The sequence below is a fragment of the Anomalospiza imberbis genome, unplaced genomic scaffold (genome assembly GCF_031753505.1).
Source record: "Anomalospiza imberbis isolate Cuckoo-Finch-1a 21T00152 unplaced genomic scaffold, ASM3175350v1 scaffold_98, whole genome shotgun sequence".
Classification (NCBI taxonomy): Eukaryota; Metazoa; Chordata; class Aves; order Passeriformes; family Viduidae; genus Anomalospiza; species Anomalospiza imberbis.
This window is the reverse complement of record NW_027100601.1, coordinates 109,835-128,000: the sequence shown is the minus strand read 5'-3', so window position 1 is coordinate 128,000 and position 18,166 is coordinate 109,835. Positions and strand designations below refer to the sequence as shown.

The 18,166-nt window shown below is 51.2% G+C and overlaps 1 pseudogene; it reads right to left on the bottom strand.

Annotated features, from left to right (window-relative positions):
* Positions 1 to 17,131, bottom strand: part of LOC137468024 (zinc finger protein 135-like) — an 84,923-nt pseudogene extending 67,792 nt beyond the window's left edge.
* Between the last annotated feature and the right edge of the window lie 1,035 nt (positions 17,132 to 18,166).

The following is an 18,166-nucleotide window of genomic DNA, read 5'->3' as shown; positions in this document are numbered from 1 at the left end:
TGCTCTAATTTGCAACAGTTGCTAAATAATCCATCACAAAAAGAGGAGGCTGCCCCATCAGAGTCTGCTGCAGCTGATCCAAAATTAGAAAAAGTAACCGATCCCCCTTCAGGAGAAGCAATAGATATGGAAGCAGTGCCTGAAGCAGGAGTAATAGAAGAATTTCCTCAGGCAGAGGGTGATTCAAGGCTGAAAAAGGGAGTTTCAGCTTGTGGGCAGAAAGGAAAAAGAAAAGAATGCCGCCCTTCCCTGTACCCTCCTTTGCCTCACAAAGCGTCAGATGAATCTATGCCGTCGGCTGAGTCCGAGGGAGAGGAAAAAGATACAGTTAGAAGGTCAAAATGCTCTGAATCTAAGACCAAAGTTAAAAAAATCAAATTCTAATGACTCCATTCAAGAAGTCTTAAAGAAATTAGCAGAATTATCCATACCGCAGGAACAGTTAGAAAAACAGAGACTGTGCCAGTGCTAAAAACTATTCCTACACCCCTTTCTGTCCCAATCCCAGTGACACCCCCTGTGGAGCCTACTGCTCCACCGATGCCCAGATGCCTTGCAATACCCCTGCAGGCACCAAGGCCAGAAAAAATCCAATTCAACAACGATGGTCGGGTGTGATTCGAGATGCTGTCATAGAAAGTGAGTGGCAGGCTGCCAGTTCTCTTGCTTGCTCTGTAATAATCAGTAATAATCAAGCAAATTGGGAACCTCATGATTGGAAAATACTGCAACAAGCAAAACAAACAGTTACTACCCATGGTATTCGATCAGAAGCTGCCCGACAAATTACTCAGTTGATTTTTACAGCAGATGTCCTTGCCCCTGCTGACTGTGCAAGAGTTGCTTCCCTTCTCCTCACTCCGTCTCAGTATTTGTTGTTTGAAAGAGAATGGAAAAGATTAGCAGTTGAAGAAGCAAATAAACATTTAATAGTAGGAGACCCTCTGTATGGTATACAAGCAGATATGCTAACTGGGCAAGGACCCTATTCTAACACACAAGTTCAGCTACAATATCCTATTCAAATGCACCAAATTGTACAGACTTTAGCCCACCGAGCTCTTTTGTCTGTACCTGATAAGAAGAAAACTGTACCCTATACCACTGTCCGTCAGGGAAGCACAGAGCCCTGTGGACAATTCCTAGACCGTTTGTCAGCAGCAATAAAAGAAAATGCAGATTTGCCACCTGAACTCCAGGAACATATGTTCCACACTCTGGCTTTTGAAGGAGCAAATCCTAGAACAAGAGCAATCCTGGCAACATTACCACAAGGGAGCCCAGTTGACGAAATGCTTATGAGAGCCACTCGGGCAGAACAGAATAATCAGACAGCCGCCTCCACGGCAGCGATGAAAGAAACATTAAAGGAACAAGGTCATGTGTTGCGGTGTGTCTCCTTCCTCCCAAAGGTAACCCTCTCCCCCCACCCCAACACCCATGAGCCCTGGCTGTGAGACAGGGGATCCAGGGGGTCGAGTGATTGGCAGATTTGAAGATACCCCCTGCCCCCTGTGGCTATTGGTAGACCTAAGTGCCCCTTCTCCCCTGGCACGCCCCCCTCACCTGGTTGGTGGCTACCTGTCCCTGCCCCTCCCCTTACCCCCGGGTTAAAAGGACAATCCAGCCACGTGGCCGCCCCTTCTGTTGGAGCTGCCACCAGGTCCACAACTCTGTAGCTGAAATAAAGACTCTGGATCAAGCTCTAGCGGAAGTGCCTCCTTTCTTCACCATTGCCTGAAGCCTCTCCACTGAGGAATATCGCTCGCAGCCTCTGAGTAACCCAAGGGTGTCACTGGGGAGGAAACATCCCAGCTGCCGCCATTGGACTCAGCAGCAAGGCAAGCCCGGGCAGGTCTCTGTCGGAATATTGGGAACCCCAATAGTCATGTAATTGCAGCTGCTCTGTCTGGAAGCGGAGGCAAGCAAACTAAAATAAAAGGTCAAAGTAACAAAAAGATTGAAACTGGTACCCGCTTCTGATGTGCTGAATTTGGTCATATGTGGCGAACCTGTTCCAAAACTGTTTGGTGTCGTGTGTGTAACTCTGATGCTCATGCTACTGCTGCCTGTACTCGCAGACTGTCGGGAAACACGCAGAGCAGCATGAGGGGTCTCCGTGTGAAGACACAAGTACAGACCCCTTTGATCCAGCACACCCCTTTGACACAGATGAAAAATACAGTTTCCTATACCAGCGCGTCCCAGCCACCCGAGGGAGTCTCGGAGTGGACGTGGCAACCACAGTAGAGGCAACCCTGAGCAACAAAGAGGTAACATTGATTCCAGCTGAAGTAAAAGGCCCTGTGCTCAGTGCTGAGTCTCGAGTCGGAGGACTTTTACTTGCCAGGTCGTCAACAAGTAAAAAGGAGTAATTGTATTACCCGGTGTGATAGATGCAGAGTTCATAGGGCAAGTACAAATCACAGCCTACGGTTTACAACCACCTGTAACAATTCCCAGAGGCAGCAAGATTGCACAAATACTTCCCTATGAAAACTTTCTTACACATTGAGAGTATTATGAAAAACTCAAAAAACAAGGCCAAATTGCTAAAATAAGGGGAAATGAGGTTCAGCTTTGCACAGGATGTGCAGAAAAACATCACCTGCCTCATGGGAATTGTGTAGCTAATGCTCCACCCAAAAGCACTTATAATTTGAACACAACATGACAACTTGCTTTTCATCACTTCCCACGAGCCTTCTGGCTAATGAGACTCTCCAGGATTTGCAGCAGAGACTGATGGCAATACCTGGCCATGGCTTAAGGCTGGCATTGGAGAGACACGTTGTAGTTTAACTTCTGTTTTAGAAAGAACATCCAAAGCTGGACTAGAGCTACTAGAACCTAACTTCTTAAACCAAAGCAGGACAAAGCTCTACTCATGGTGCACACACTGTGTCTGTGTTTCCACAGCAGGGGCATTAATTTCAGCAGTTGGTTCTGGTGGATGTTGGGTATAAGGTCACAATTCAAGATTCAGCCTGTAGGTTGCTGTTCTCCTTCCCCTTCATCCTCACCAAAACTAGTTCATCCAGGTCTTAGACATGGTCTCCCAGTTCACAGAAAAATTTAGGAAAGAAACTGTCAGGAAAAGATTTTCCTCCCATCCCAACAAACTGGTACTAACACCTGAGGGATATAAAACCCATGACCACACATTAGTGATAACCGGCACATCTACAAATTCAAGATTGCAAATATTTACTATCTCATTTCAAAATAAGGAGAGCACCCAAACAATGCCAAGGGAAAAGGGAAAGAAAACCCTTCCACAAGCTCCTGAGAGCAATTGGTGTCACAAGGACTAAAATGTTGGGAAAACAACATCAGAGGTCAGAGATGCTCTGTATGCATGTCACTACCTGCAGCACCATTTCACTGCAGCTCACATGTCAACAGAAAGGATTTCCAGCTGCCAATGTTTACTGAGCTGAAAAAGGTCAAAGAAATAGAAGTGACCTTTTCATGTGGGCCTGCTGGGTAAACATGAGGCATTGCTAGGCTTGAAAATGGATTAAAGGGGGCAGAAAGGGAGAAAAGCTCTTGAAAGAGCCTCCATGGATAACATCCAGCAGTGCTTCCCTGCTCCATCTAGTGAGATCTCAGCAGTCATATGGGCTTCACTTTGTTACATTTTCAGAGTAGGGGCTTTTGGCCAAGTGTCACATCTGACAGCATATAAAGACTGGAAAGCTCTCCTGCTCAGTCACCTAGGAAGGCAGACCCAAATGAGGCTGCAGGTGCACCCTGTGCTTTACTGCTATCACCACTTGAGAGACACAGAAACAATTTCATGAAATCTTGATTTCCCCATGGTCCTTCATTTGGGGAAAATGCAGCACTTTGTCTCTTTAGGCCAGGGACAGAAGCTGCCTTAGCTTTGCACAGCCAGGATTTCAGCAGTGGTCTCCTCTCACACCCCAGCTCTTCAGCAGTAAGAGCTAGCCAGGCCCTCGCTCTCACTTCAACACACAGCACCAAATTCTCTCTTCTGTCACTGCTACTAAGACCTCTTTAAAAAGTGTCAATAGAACAGGATTGCAAAGAGCTCTATTTACCAGACACACTGAACATGCATGATCCAACATCAGCATGCTGCTTCAGTAGCATGCACAGGAAACACTGAGCAACTCCAAAAAGCTCAAATTACATGAAGGCAAGCTTAGTCCAACCCTCAGTATTTTTTTAAAAAATCTCAGACCAAGAGCTGACATCCAGTGTTCAAGAAACAAGTATTCACAATGTTAAAGACTGCATGAAGGATGAGAGCAACTGCAGGGCTTTGTCCTCCTTTGGAGATCCTGACAGCATTGAGATACTGGGGAAAAGCACAGCACCAGGACAGCCTGGCTTTTGGATACAAGACAGTGTTTCTCTGTGGCTTCAGATCTTGTCTCACTGCTTCCAGACTGTGGAGGACATGCACAGAGTAGAACTAAGGTCCTTACAGAAACCCAAAAACAGCAATAACTCCTGTGAAGGGGCAGGTTCAGCGCTGAGCAAACACAAACCCTGCACTTTTGAAACCATAGTGAAATTTGTAGAAGTACAACTACTCAACTTGCTCTGGTCATATCAGCACGAAGCTGCTCTTGTGAAGTCATGAATAAAAATGGACAGCAGCCAACAACATGAAAGCTTCATAATTCCTTGGTTTTTAATATAGCAAAGCATTGTCTCAAAAAGCATATTTGTCCTAACTGTAGCATTCTTCCATATCATGTTAAAATTCAACATTTTGGTGACTTAAAAGCCTGCTGAGGCAAGTGACTATCACCATGTGAAATGGACATGAAAAGAAACAAGCAGGAAAAGAAATACAGCCTGACCAGTAACACATTTAGAACAGTCCTGCCATTTGAAGAGAACGTGTCATTTCACAAAACAGAGCAGTATTTCCCTTTGTGTGCATTCTTTTTTTTAATTTTACTTTTGTCCTAGAACATTCAAGTGCATCTTTAATGTATTATTCAAACAGAAGCAATGATTAATTAATCAAAACCCTGTTGTATAGGGAGAAGAAAACTGGGCTCTTGTGCAACACCCGGCCAGATGCTCCACCTTAAAGGGAATCATAAGGGAGCATGTGTCAGCAAAAGTGCTTAATTATGCAGTAAAAAACAATGGAATTTCAGAGACAGCTTTTAGGGTTTTCGCAGCATCTCTTTTCAGTGCTTCTCTTCACCATATATAAACCATGTGCCCCTTTGCATATCCCATCTACCAGAGACACTGCAAAGAGTCTTGATCCAATCTCACGGAAACCGGCTCACACGGAACCACGAGCAGCTGGATTCAAAACTGACCAATGTCTCTAAATTATGCTGCTTTAAATGACAAGTGTCCCTTGTGAGAAGCTCAGTACTTCTTAGGTAAGGAAGATGGTCTGTGTAACAAACCAGGAATCAAATCTGGAGTTAAGAAGGCTCTTCTCTGCTTTTGGCTTTGTTGAGCTGCATAAGCCTGCTCAGTTCTTGGTGCTTCTCTTTCCTTTCCCACACTGCATCTTCTTAAAGCTGAGTATTCAGCCCACAAAGAAAAAAGGAATTTAGAATTGTTTCAAATGCTTTAAATCATCCTAATATATTATCCTAATCCCATCTAGGACGGGTTTGAGCAGGGCTGTTTCAAAAAGGGAACAAATTTCTTTTCAGGTTTGTCATGGGCAGGAGAGGAATCAAAACCTGCAGTCCCTACAAAGAAAATGCAAACTGAGTATTAAGAGAAAAGTTCCTGACAGCAATAGCAATGATGTGTGAGAACAGGTTCCTGAAATTTTCTATTCTCAGTAGCCCAGACCTTCTGAAGCATAGGCTGGATACATTTCTGTCCCAAATAGTTCAGGTTGAGTTGCTCTGGCCACAGGGAAGAAATCAGCAGTATAAGCTCTCATGATGTCTTCCAGCTCTACTTTTCTACAATTCCACATTTTTTTAATATCAGAAATTTGAATGTTTCAAAATAGCATATCTTTTTTAAAGGACTGAGCTCTTCACTGTTTCCATTCATCAAAATATTTGTATTTGTCCTAATTCAACTACACATAAGAAATAGGTTAATCTTTTTTGTTTTTTTAGTGTTTTGCAAAACATAACATTTTTGCCTCTGGTTAATACACCAAATCAGAAGCTACAGGAAAACATCAGCCCAAATAACTGATTTTTTCCCCTGTCATTTAAAGCACAAAGTAAGGTTTTAAGAGATTATAAATAATGTAACAAAAATATGGAATGAAACAACTATTCACTACTCATCAGTCCTGGAGCTCAAAGACATCCAATTTTGTTTCCAACCAGTGTTATTTCTCTTGAGAATCACTATCTGAAGCCCATAAGACAAAAAAAAAAAAAAAAAAACCAACCAAAACAAAAAAAAACCCACCCAAAAAAACATAAAACAACACAAAAAAAAAATACCCCCAAAAAAACCAAAACAAGACCAGCTAGATGTACATGGACGGCGCACATGCATACAAAATCTCAAGGCAGAAAATGTGTCGTTTTGAAGATTCATATTTACTCACAATTCTTTATTGTCCCCTCAACTCCATATTTCTTTCCCTATCCTACTGCACCCTTCTCAAGGTCACACTTTTCCACTTTCACAATCACATGCATTATCAAACTGCAATGTCATGACATGGTAAGGATGCAGACAGCAATGGCAGCAGACTCAAGAAGAGTTATCCACGAGGAAGAGTCCACCACAGCAATTCTTCCTCAGCCACACAGTCAAACTTTCTGATTTAACTACCTAAACAGGCAATATGGGTTTTGCTTTTCCCAAGAAAACATATACCAGTATGCAGAACACAACCACCAAAAATTTAATGCCAAATTAATTACTCAAAAATATGCAATATGAGCAAAGACAAGTGCTTGCTGGATACTTCTCCTAGGTGAGAAGTAACTGGCAGATGCACCTGTCCATCCTGAATTTAAAGAAACCACTCTGCTTAGGTCCCTTAGAACAATCAGTCTGTAAAAAGTGGCCAATTACTCGTTGTTTGTTCTTTTTCTGAAAGCTGACAATTGCTAGGGGCAAAGCTCCATGATACACAGGTATCTGAACCCACTCTGCTTCAATTAGCCATTATGTCCAAATGGCCTCAGGTGAAACCAAGGGGCCTGAGGAGGCCCCTGGAAGGCAGGTAGCCCTTCTGCACAACTCTTGAGCTAATTAGCCCTTTCAAGAAACAGGAATAATTAGTGTAATTTGAGTCCCTTGCTACAAAGGGCACATTCCCTGCAGGTCCCTCTGCCTGGTGCTGCAGCAGGCAGACCTTGAAAGCTGGACAGCTGTGCTTCTGCCAGAACTGTGTCTATAACATATTGATGCTAGCAAATCCTTCTCAAAAAATTCATTTCCATGCTTACTTCTACTCCGTCTCCATTTTGTTGTTAAAGATTAATTTTTTTCAGACCTATGTCCCTGGGGCTGTGGCTATTTTCATTTTTAGCACTTACATTCACATGGATGATACAAAATGGGTTGTTAATGGGTATACTATGGTGCAAAATGGGTTTGTTACATCATCTTTCTTTTGATCAGTAATAATTAATACTAGTTATGACAAAAGATAACCTACAGGTTTCCCTATCACCTGATTTTTTTTCATCTCACTGAATCAGAAATAACTGGTGAGCAAGTGCCAGCAAGACTGGTCCTGTCATTGGTTGGGAACACTAATGTATCTTAATCCAGCTGGCCTAAACGCTTCCCAAAACATTGTGCACCATTAGCATCAGAGTCCAGACAACCCTCAAACTAATAAGGACAGTCCCAAGAAGCAGCTTGAGCTGATTTTCTTTGCCTAGTCAGTATGTACAGCTCTTTTTACATTTGCTCAACCATTCTGTGAGGTGTATGACCAGAAGGTATCTGTCTCACTCCACTTTGTGAGCAGCTCAGGAAGGAAAAAAAAAAAAAACAACTCGCCAACATGTTTTTCCTTTTCTAATAGAGTAGAGCAGTTAAAAAGAATCAGCCATTAGCCATTATAAACCCAAGCCTTGCTTTCCACATTTGCACATCAAATGTGGTGATGAAGATGGTCAGAGTAACAAGAAGACAGAGTGGCAGTGCTACAGATGCCCTGAGGAATTCAGTCCATGTTTGGCATCCTTTAAGGGAGATGAAAAAAATGAACTCTTGCTTTTTTCTTCACTGGCAATGGAACAAAGCTATTTAATTTTAGAACAAGAATCATCTCTTGTCTTTCTTCTAAGGACAAGCAAAGGAAGGTTGGAAAGCCACAAATCCACAGGCAAAGCCATGGCTGTGTCACTGCTCATCACCAAGGAGTGGGGACAGGTGACAGGTCTGGAGTTGAATCCACCTCCACCATGCCAGATATATCCCCAGCGTGATGGCACCCTCAGGCTTGCTGCTTTGGCCAACATGATCCTAAAACTGCCAGAACAGACAGCCAGGGGGGAGCTTTGCTCTGGTGCACCCTTGACTTACTGCACACCCATCAATCAGTGAGGAATGACTTTGCACTCGAGTTCAGATTCCTGTTGAAACTCCTGCTTTGGACACAAACCCATGTAACTGTCTCCAGATGCAAGGGTCACAGCTGTACAGTCATGCTGCCAGATGTCTACCATGGCCAGTTACCAACCACTGATTGATTCTCTTAATTCAAGTGCCAGATCCCTCCTATTACAGCTCCTCTTCCCCTTGATGCCTTGCATCACAGCCAGCAGACTATCCTTCATCCTGAGGATCTAGGGTGCTCTTTGCCAGCTGCATCCAATCTTGCCTCTATTCTTCATCTCCATTGCCACTACCAAATTACTGTGAGATAGCTCTTCATGCAGATGAAGGCTGAATGTTAATTAACAGTGTTAATATCTGCCAATGTGTTTCCTTATCATCTCCACCAAGCTCTTTTACCAAGACATAATCAGGCTGTTTTACTTCTATCCTGGCTCTGATCCTCTGTCTGCATCTCTTGTTACCAGCCAGTGCTTCTACATCAGGTAAGTCCAAAATCCCCAATAGAACAAAACCAACATTTTTTCTCAAAAAGATCATCTTTCTCTCTTTGCATGAAATCAATCCAGCTATTTACATCTAAAAGAGTGAAATGTTCTTTTTCTTCTAGAGTGACTTTTGAGCCAGTCCTGGATCTTAAACCACTATTAAAACCTATTATTTGGATTGTACTGCCCCAATGCACAAACCTCACCTTCTCCCACATTTCCCCCTGCCTGCTCTTTCATTTCTCTAGGCCATGTCCCAAAAACTTAGCTTTCTAACACAATCATATTATTCTTCTCCAACAGCAACTTCCATTTGCTGCCCCATCCCTGTATTTTCCAATCAACATCTCAGCACACAGTTTTCCAGCCTTATCCCCTCCCAGTTTTACTAGGTCTTCTCTCATTCTCCACTTCACATTGCCCCACAAAGAGAAAAGCTTCCTACCTGGTTAGAACACATTTCTACCCCAGTACTGGTTCTTCAGTGGTAGAAAACATTTCAGACCACAGCAGATTTTCTTTCAATTGAGATAGCTCAACATCAGCTTCTCAAAGCTTACCAACAACCAAGGCTCAGCTTCTCTGCTGCAAGAAACTCAGCAGACTACTTAAAGCTTCACAAACTTCTGCAAAAGACCCTCAGCTCTCTACACATCCCTCATATCCCTTCCTGGTCATTAATCACTCCTTCCACCTGAGAGGGCAGGAAATTGCAGACAGATGGGTCCCTTTCAAGGGCCTCTTGACACCCTGAGAGCTTCCCTCATCTTCCTTCAAATTGCCTTCTTCTGCTTCTCCCCATACCCTAAAATCAGTGCTCATCTCCTGTGTTTGTGCCCATCTGTATCTTCTTCAACCTTTTTTTTTTTTTTTTTCTTCCTTTCAAAGGTAAATTGTCTAAATCACAAAAACCTTTACTTGGCTGAATGGAGTGATCGCATAATCAATGGATCTGTAAACCCCGTGTTTCTGCTGCTCCTTATCGCCTGTTCACACCTTTAAAACAGCAGCAAACATCCACCCTACCTCCTCCCTGAGCGGGGCCACTGCAATCCCGTTATCTGACTCCTACATAAAGCACTCCAGAGCATTCCTTGAGACACCTTCTGCCTCCCAGGTCATGGCTGAAACAGTTCTTTAAACCAGGAATCAAACACTTCTCTTTAAAGCATTTCAGTGCTTGATAGAGAAACATCGTACATCGATTGCAATTAACAGGGAGGAGACATCTCCTTGCTCCACACGAAAACGTTGTCAGCCATTAACACCTTCAGGAGGCTGTGCTTGAGTGGAAATAGTGCACCTTGGGATCTGGGCTATCAATCTGCTCAGCAGGGGAAGGGGTCAGAGTGGTGAAAAAACAGCTATTTGGGCCTTCAAAACAGTTTCTCTTGCAAGTCATTCTCCCCTTGAGTTTCTGTTCTAGTTAACAAATGGTGAAGCTGCCACACTTCTGATTTTCCACAGAGCTTTACTCAGTAAAAGCTGTCATGTCAATGTTTCCACGACATAGCCCTGGGGGCGGCGGGAGCGGGCTCGCCCGCTCCGACCCCGGGCTCGTCCTGCGGGGCAGCGGCGTCTCCCGTTCCCGAGCCTGCGCAGCCTGCTGGGCGTGCGGCGGCAGTGGGAGCCGCCGGAGCCGGGGCGCTGGCCGCTGTTCCGTCGGGCCCCGGCCCAGCAGGCGGGCAGCCCGCCCCGCTCCGCCCGGCGGGGGCGGTGCCCGCTGCGCGGCTCCGCGGCACGGCTCCGCCGCTCCTTGGGCCGTGCCGGGCTCCCTCGTGTCGGCCCGCGGTGCCGCGGCTCCGCACACCGCGTCTCTCTCTGCGCCCCATCCCTGCCCCGCGCCGGGGGCGGGGGGCGCCGCGCCGGGTCTGCGTTCCGCGCCGGCGCCTGTGTCCGCCGCGGTGCCCTCTGCCAGCGCTGCGGCGGGCGGCACCGCCGAGCTGCCGGCTGCTTCGGCCCCGCTCCCCCGCCTGCCGCGGGGGCTGAGGCTGCGGCGGGGCGCGGGGCTGTTCACCTTGAGCGCGGCTGCTGACGCGGCCGGCGGGAGACCGGTGGGTTCCCGTGGCCGCGGACCCTCCCCGTCGGCTCTGTGGACCCTCCCCGCCTGCCAGGTGACCGTGCGTCCGAGGCACCGCGGGCGGTTTTGGCAGGAGGTCCTGGGTAAGGCTGAGGAGATGTGCGACTCTGCCTCCTCGCAGCGCCTGCAGGATCGCGGAGGAGGCTCCTCTGGCTCTGCTGCTGCTGCGGGGAGCGTGGTGTCAAGTGATGCTGCGCTGCCTCGCAGTCAGGCGGCTGCTGCTGTCCCTGTGGAGCCCACAGGACGGGACACGGCAGGTGATGCGACCTTGCCAGGGGGTCCCCAGGCTTTCCCTGTGCTTAGGGGCGTTACTCACAGCACCCATCAGCCTTTATCGTTTAAGATGGTGAAAGAAATCCGTGACACCGTTGCCCAGCATGGTGTCGGGTCTGCTGAAGTTATGCAGACGATCGGAATGCTCCTTGCTGAGATGCTGACACCTTCCGACATCCGTTCTGCGGCACGTGCTCTTTTTGACTCTGTGCAGTTTGAGGTTTTGAGGCCAAGTGGGCTCGTTTGGCGGCCAGCGCAGTGCAAAGGAATGCTATGCTCGGGCCGCAGGATCCCCTCGTGAGGATGACCTCATGCAACAAACTCTGTGATGTCACAGCCCAATCTGTGACCTCACACAACCCACGCTGTGGTGTCACACAGCCCCTCTCTGACATCACAGCTGCTCTGTGCCTCCATGACACAGCCACAGAGGTGCTGCTGTCACAGATTGGGTTATGGCATCACAGAGTTTGTTGTGTGAGGTCATCAAGCAGCTAAGGCGTGATAGAGGGGACTGTGTGACATCACAGAGCAGGCTGTGACATCATGGCATGGCTGTATGACATCATAGAGCGGGCAGTGAGGTCAAAGTGTGTGCTGTGACATCACAGAGTGGCAGTATGACATCACAGGGAGGGTTTTGTGACATCAGAGAGTGGACTGTGACATCACAGAGTTGGGTATGAGGCCATAGAGCAGATTCTGCCCAAGAGCTTACAGAGCTCAAACTTAACAGGACTTAACTTATACCTTAACCTTAACTTCCACCTTCAACTTCACAATTTAGCAAAAGAACAGCACTTTACAGTATTTAACCAAACTTATAACCTATGACTTTGCAATTTAACTGAGAAATAACATTTAACAATATTCAACTTGGCTTATATTTTAAATGTAAAAACTTAGCAAAGAACAACTCTTAGCACAAATTAACTTAGCTTAGACCTTGTGATTTAACCCTACTGACAGGCCTGACTGGCTCAGCTATCCAAGGCACTCAGACCCCTCAGAGAGCAGCATTTCTGCCACATTTCCCGAGCACAGGCACTCCTGTGTGCACACAGACACAAAGAGTCAGTGCAAGGCCCCTGTGAGAAATTCCCCTGAGGGCAGGGAAATGCTCCCTGCCGATGCTTTGGCATCTCCCCAGCGGGGGAAGGGTTGAGCCTGGAGGAGTGGGGGGATCGGCCCAGGCTCCCTCGTTGTTGGGGATCCCCGAGTGCAGCAAACGGGAGAGTTCCCGGCTCGGAGAGGCCCCACTCCGAGGGAGTCGCTGGCCCAGGAGAGCTCCAAGGGGCTCCTTTTGGAGCGCTGTCTGTAGGGCCCCAAGAGAGGGGCTTCAGTGCCAGCAATGTTTCATCCTGGCCGCACTTGGCATCCACAGCTTTCTTTGGCAGGGTGAGAACAGGGCTGTTGTGCCACCGAGGGAACAAAAACACTTCCCGGGGCTGCTCCTAAAGCAGCCAGGGGCTGGTTGGGCAGCAGCAGTGCCTGGAGCAGACAGTGTTTGTGATGAGCTCCAAGGAGCTGAGCCCAGGGGCTGTTGGCCAAGGCCGAGGCCCAGCGAGCATTTCTCAGCTGGCAGGGCGGCCGGAGAAGGTGGAGGCGGGGGAATAATTCACGCCCTCAGTGTGCTCCCAGTCGCTCCCAGTATTTCCATGTCCGTGCCCAAGGTGCTGCTCCCAGCCCTGATCCCTGGGGATGGGAATGTCCCGCTCCCTTGCCGGGGCAGGGTCACACCTGAGCCAGGTGTGCAGGGCAGGCCCTTGCCCTGACCCCCAGCACTGTCCCAGCTGCAGGATCTGCTTCCCACCGGCCTCTTCCTCCTGCGGCCCCGAGCCCAGCTTGGTGCTGAACAAAGGGGCTGGGCCGGGGCCATCCCCCGGCGGGGGCTGCACACCCCCCTGCCCCCTCCCCAAATTCCCTCTGGGGGAGCAGGAGCTGGGGCTGGAGCCCTGTGGAGAGGGACAAGGGGGTGACAATGGGATGGGGGGTGTCACACACGCTCTGGGGGGACACGCACGGCCCCGGGGACCCCCCCATATCTTCTGCAGAGCCAGGACGATGAACCCCACCATGGAGCCACTGACCTCTGGCAGTATCTTGGGGGGTGGGGTCTGGTGGCAGCTTTGGGAGTCTGGGGGAGTCACAACCACCCAAAAACGCCCTCCCAGCCCCACAGCCACTCCCAGACTCCTCAAACCACCCCACAGCTCCCAGCCAGGACCCCCCCCCCAACTACTCCCTGCAAGATAAATGACCCCAAGAACCACCAAAACCCGTTTCCATCTCCCCCAGGACCCACCCAAATTCTCTGCAAGCCACACAGCCCTGTCAGGGACACAAATCTCCCTCATAGACCCTGCCAAGCCCCCTCCCAGCACCACAAATGCCCACAGGATTGACAGAAGCCCTTCCCAGTCCCCCCAGGAGCCCCTAAACTCCCACCTCCCATGGCACTGACCAGGAGAGGTTGGTGGACAGGAACATTTACAGCCAGGATCAGCTTGGGCACTTCAGCAGTGATTTGCGCACTTTGGGGGAACATCCCGGATAGGGAGAGCCAGGCCAGGGACTGGGACAGACAATTAGAATTCTTGGAGAACAGGCGGGCTCAGGTGGACACCTTTTGCCGGCACACCTATGAGATTGTGGACATGTCCCCTGCCTTTGATAGCTTCAGAACACCCAAATCCTCCCTAATATTCTATTGAACCAACCCCAAATTCACCCCCAAATCCAGGTAAATGGTGCAGCTTTAGATCTCTTTGCTCAATTTCTTTATTTTCACCCCAGTTTTGGTTGTTTAGACAGGGTGAGGAAAGAAATTATTGAAATGGAAAAGACCTCCAAGATCATGCAGCACTGCTTGATGCCACCAGAAGAAATAACTGGACAGAGCGGGTGAGATTTTTTTGGGGTGTAAAGTCAACAAATCACTTTCTGCCAATGAATTTCCAGTTTAGATCAGAGTCCTGATGGATGTTCCTGCCCCTCTGTTCATCCAGGTGCCTATGGGGATCCAGGAAGATGTGGAGACCACCTTCCAGGTGTCTTCTCAGCAGGGATCACTGGGAATGTGGGTCACCAGGGCTCTGACCAAAGTGGGTCCTCCCATGGGGGATGGAGTTGGAGCAGGGCACGAAGCTCTTCCCACAGCTGAGGCATTTGCAGGATTTCCCTTACCGGTGCCTCCGTTGGTGTTGGGTCAAGGTAGAGCTCCTGGAGAAGCTCTTCCCACACTGGGGACACTCGTAGGGCCTCTCCCCAGTGTGGATGCGCCGGTGGGTGACAAGGTGGGACTTTTGTTTGAAGCCCTTCCCACAGTTGGGGCAGCGGAAAGGCCTCTCCTCCGTGTGAATCCACTGGTGCCTGAGGAGACTGGAGCTGGTCTGAAACCTCTTCTGACACTGGGGACACTCGTAGAGCCTCTCCCCAGTGTGCATGCCTTGGTGGGTGACGAGGTGGGAGCTGCAGCTGAAGCCCTTCCCACACTCCCCACACTCCTAGGGCCATTCCCCGGTGTGGATCATCTGGTGCTGGATCAGCTGGGAGCTCTGCCTGAAGCTCTTCCCACACTCCAAGCACTTGTAGGGCTTCTCCCCATGGTGAACCTGCTCATGGCCCACCAGCTCCGAGCTCTGGCTGAAGCTCTGTCCACCTTCCTGGCACAGGATGCCAGGGCTTTTTGGGCTCCCGGGGTCCCTTCTCCCCTCCCTCTCTGCTTTGGGCTGCAGGGGCTCCAAGGAGTCCCCCTTGCCCCTCTCCAGGCTGTTGAGGGTCCCGCCAATGACGGCGCTCCCCCCTCTCTGGGCTCCCCGCTTTGGGCTCCTGGGGGACACAGGGCTCTGCTCCTCCAGGCTGCCTCTGCTGTCAGCTGCCACTGGGACCCCCCAGTGTCCCCCCAAGGGGCCTTTTCCACTCAGCTTTGCAGTTCTTCATTCTCCAAACATCCCCCCAAAAAACCCAACCCAGGGACCCCCCCAGGATATCTGGGCCGAGCTCCCCATCCCCGGTCACCCATGGGATGAGGGGGTGATGGTCCCAGAGGGGCTGCGAATTCAGAGAGGGCTCCAGCTCATGATTCCTTTTTCTTTCCCTGATCCTCATTTGTCCCTTCTCTTCCTCTTCGTCCCATGCCTCCTCTTCCCTCCCTCCTCCTCCTTCCCCAGGAGCAGCGACACCCTTGGTGCCCCGTTCCCGTAGCCCTGGCAGCCCGCGCCAGGAGCGGGGATGGAGCCGGGAGAGGTCGGGATGGGCAGCGCGGGGCTCTCGGCTGCTCCCACCCGCTGGGGGCGGGGGGAACCCGGCCCGGGCAAAAGGAGAGGCAAACTGGGAAAACTGGGGGCTGCACATCCAAACTGGGCCTTGCTGGGGACCCTGCCAGGGGACTGCCAGCCCTTGGGGCTCCTCTCGGGAGATCCGGGAGGGGGGAATGCAGAGTGGGCTGGGGGATCCCAGGAATGGCAGCACTGGGAGTCACTTTGTTATACTGGGATCGTGCTGGGATCATACTGGGAGCAGCTGGGCCCATGCTGGGGCAGACTGCGGTCACACCGAGGGAGACTGGGATCATATTGGGATCATACTGGGATCACACTGGGACAGAGTAGGAGCCTGCAGCGGGCAATTGAGACCATGCTGGCGCAAATAGGATACACTGGGAGTGACTGGGATCATTCTGAGTTTGACTGGGAGCAACTGTGAGCAACTGGGATCATGCTATGAGCAAGTGGGAGGAACTGGGAGTCACTGGGTGCATGCTGGGGGTGACTGGAAACAACTGGGCTTATACTGGGAGCAACTGGGCTCCTGCTGGGAGCAGCCCCTGGCGCCCCGGGAGCCCCGCACCCCTTTCCCGGCCATGCCGCCCCTCCAGCCCCAGCACCCCCCATTGCCGGGGTGCCGGCACTGCCAGGGGTCCCCCCGTCTCGGGGTCCCCGCTGGGGCTTCTGGGGCTCTTCTCTCTCTGGGCTCCCGCTCAGGGCAGCCGCTGCTCTCCTGGGGCTCCCCAAAACCGGTGTCCCCCCGCCGGGGCTCTGCTGCCCTCACCGCCCACCGGGTCCCCAGAAAACACCTCCCGGGGATCCACCGATGTCCCCCCGAGGGCCAGCTGCGGCTCGGCTTTGGAGCCCTACCAGCTCCAAACATCCCCCCCAAAAAAACCCAAACCCAGGGAGCCCCGGGATATTTGGGCCGAGGTCCCCCTCCCCGGGCACCTGCGGGATGGGGGCGATGCTCCCGGGGTGCTGCGAGCTCCGGCAGCGCCAGGGCCACGCGATTCCTTCTCTCCTCTCCTCCGGTCTCTCCCTGGTGTCGCAGCACCTCTTCCTCCCTCCCTCCTCCTCCTCCCCCGTTCCCGAAGCCCCCGCAGCCGCGGGAGGTGCGGGGATGGAGCCGGGACAGGTCGGAACGCAGAGAGGGCTGGGGGGGATGCCAGGAGTGGCAGTGCCTGGGCTGTCCTGGGATCATACAGGGAGCGGCTCCTGGGTGACCGAGTTCTACTGGGATCATACTGGGATCGTACTGGGAGTGAGGAGGAGCAGCGCGATGGCTCCAGCGCTGGGGCTGGGGGCGCTCCTGGGGCCCCGGGGGGGGCAGCGAGAGGTGAGGGGGACCCCCGGCACCGGGACTCCTTGGTCGCCCATTCCAGAGCACCGAGGGGCCCCTGAACCCCCATTCCCGGGCACCACCATCCCCCCACACACCCCCATTCCCGGCCGGGATTCCACCCCGCACCCCCTTTATCCGGCACTGGCAACCCCCGCACCCCTTTCCCGGCCATGCCGCCTCTCCCAACCCCCAGAGCCCCCTTTTCTTTCACCCAGAGACCCCCTGGACCCCTATTCCTGCCTTTCCCAGCGCCCAGACCCTCCTTTCCTCAACACCGAGGACACCTGGGACCCCTATTCCCAGCCAGCCCGGGTTTTCCCACCTTTTGCAGGGAATGGGGACACCGGGGACCCTTGCAGTCCTCTTTGCTGACGATAGTGACACAATTAAGCTCACCCAAATTCCTCCTTGATCTCCCCTAAGCCCCCAGTGGGGATTCCTGGGAGTTCCCCTGTGTTCCCCCTTTCCCAGGACTTTGGGGGTCCCCCCGACCTGTCCGTGCACCCCCAGATTTCTTCCACAGCCCCCTGTGATGGTGGGGGTAGGGGCCGAGTGCTGGTGCCCCCCTGCCTGCAGCAGATCCAACGGTGAGGGGAGTTTGGGGGGGTCCCTGAGCATTTGGGGTCCCCTGGGTTTTGGGGTGACCCCCGGGCCCCCCAGGATCTCCCTGAACACGCTGATGCTGCCCGTGCGTAGTGAGAAGGTTCATACCCGGCACGGGGTCCCAGCTCTGTCATCAGCATTGCCCATGAACCCCCAAACCCTCCCGGGAACCCCCAAATCCCCCGGTACACCCCGACCTCCCCGGGACCCCAAAATCATCCCTGGGCCCTCCAAAAACTCCCCAGGACCACAAAAACCCCACACAGACAGCCCCAAACCATCCCAGGACATCAAAATTCCCACAAGAGCTCCCAGCACCCCCAGATGCCCCTGAGAAGGTTCTTACATGGCAGAGGGTCCCCATCTCTGTCACCGGCAGGTACCCCAAACCAGCCTTGGGTTCCCCCTGGGATCGCCCGATCCCCCCCTTTGGGAATCCTGAAAACCCCCCTGGGAACCCCCAAAAATCCAACGGGACCCCAAAAACCCTGGATATAGACAAAACCCCCCCCAGGAATTCATCATGAAATTTATACCCAGCACGGGATCCCCATCACCATCATTGGCATCACCCGGGTACCCGCAGATCCTCTCGGGATCCTGT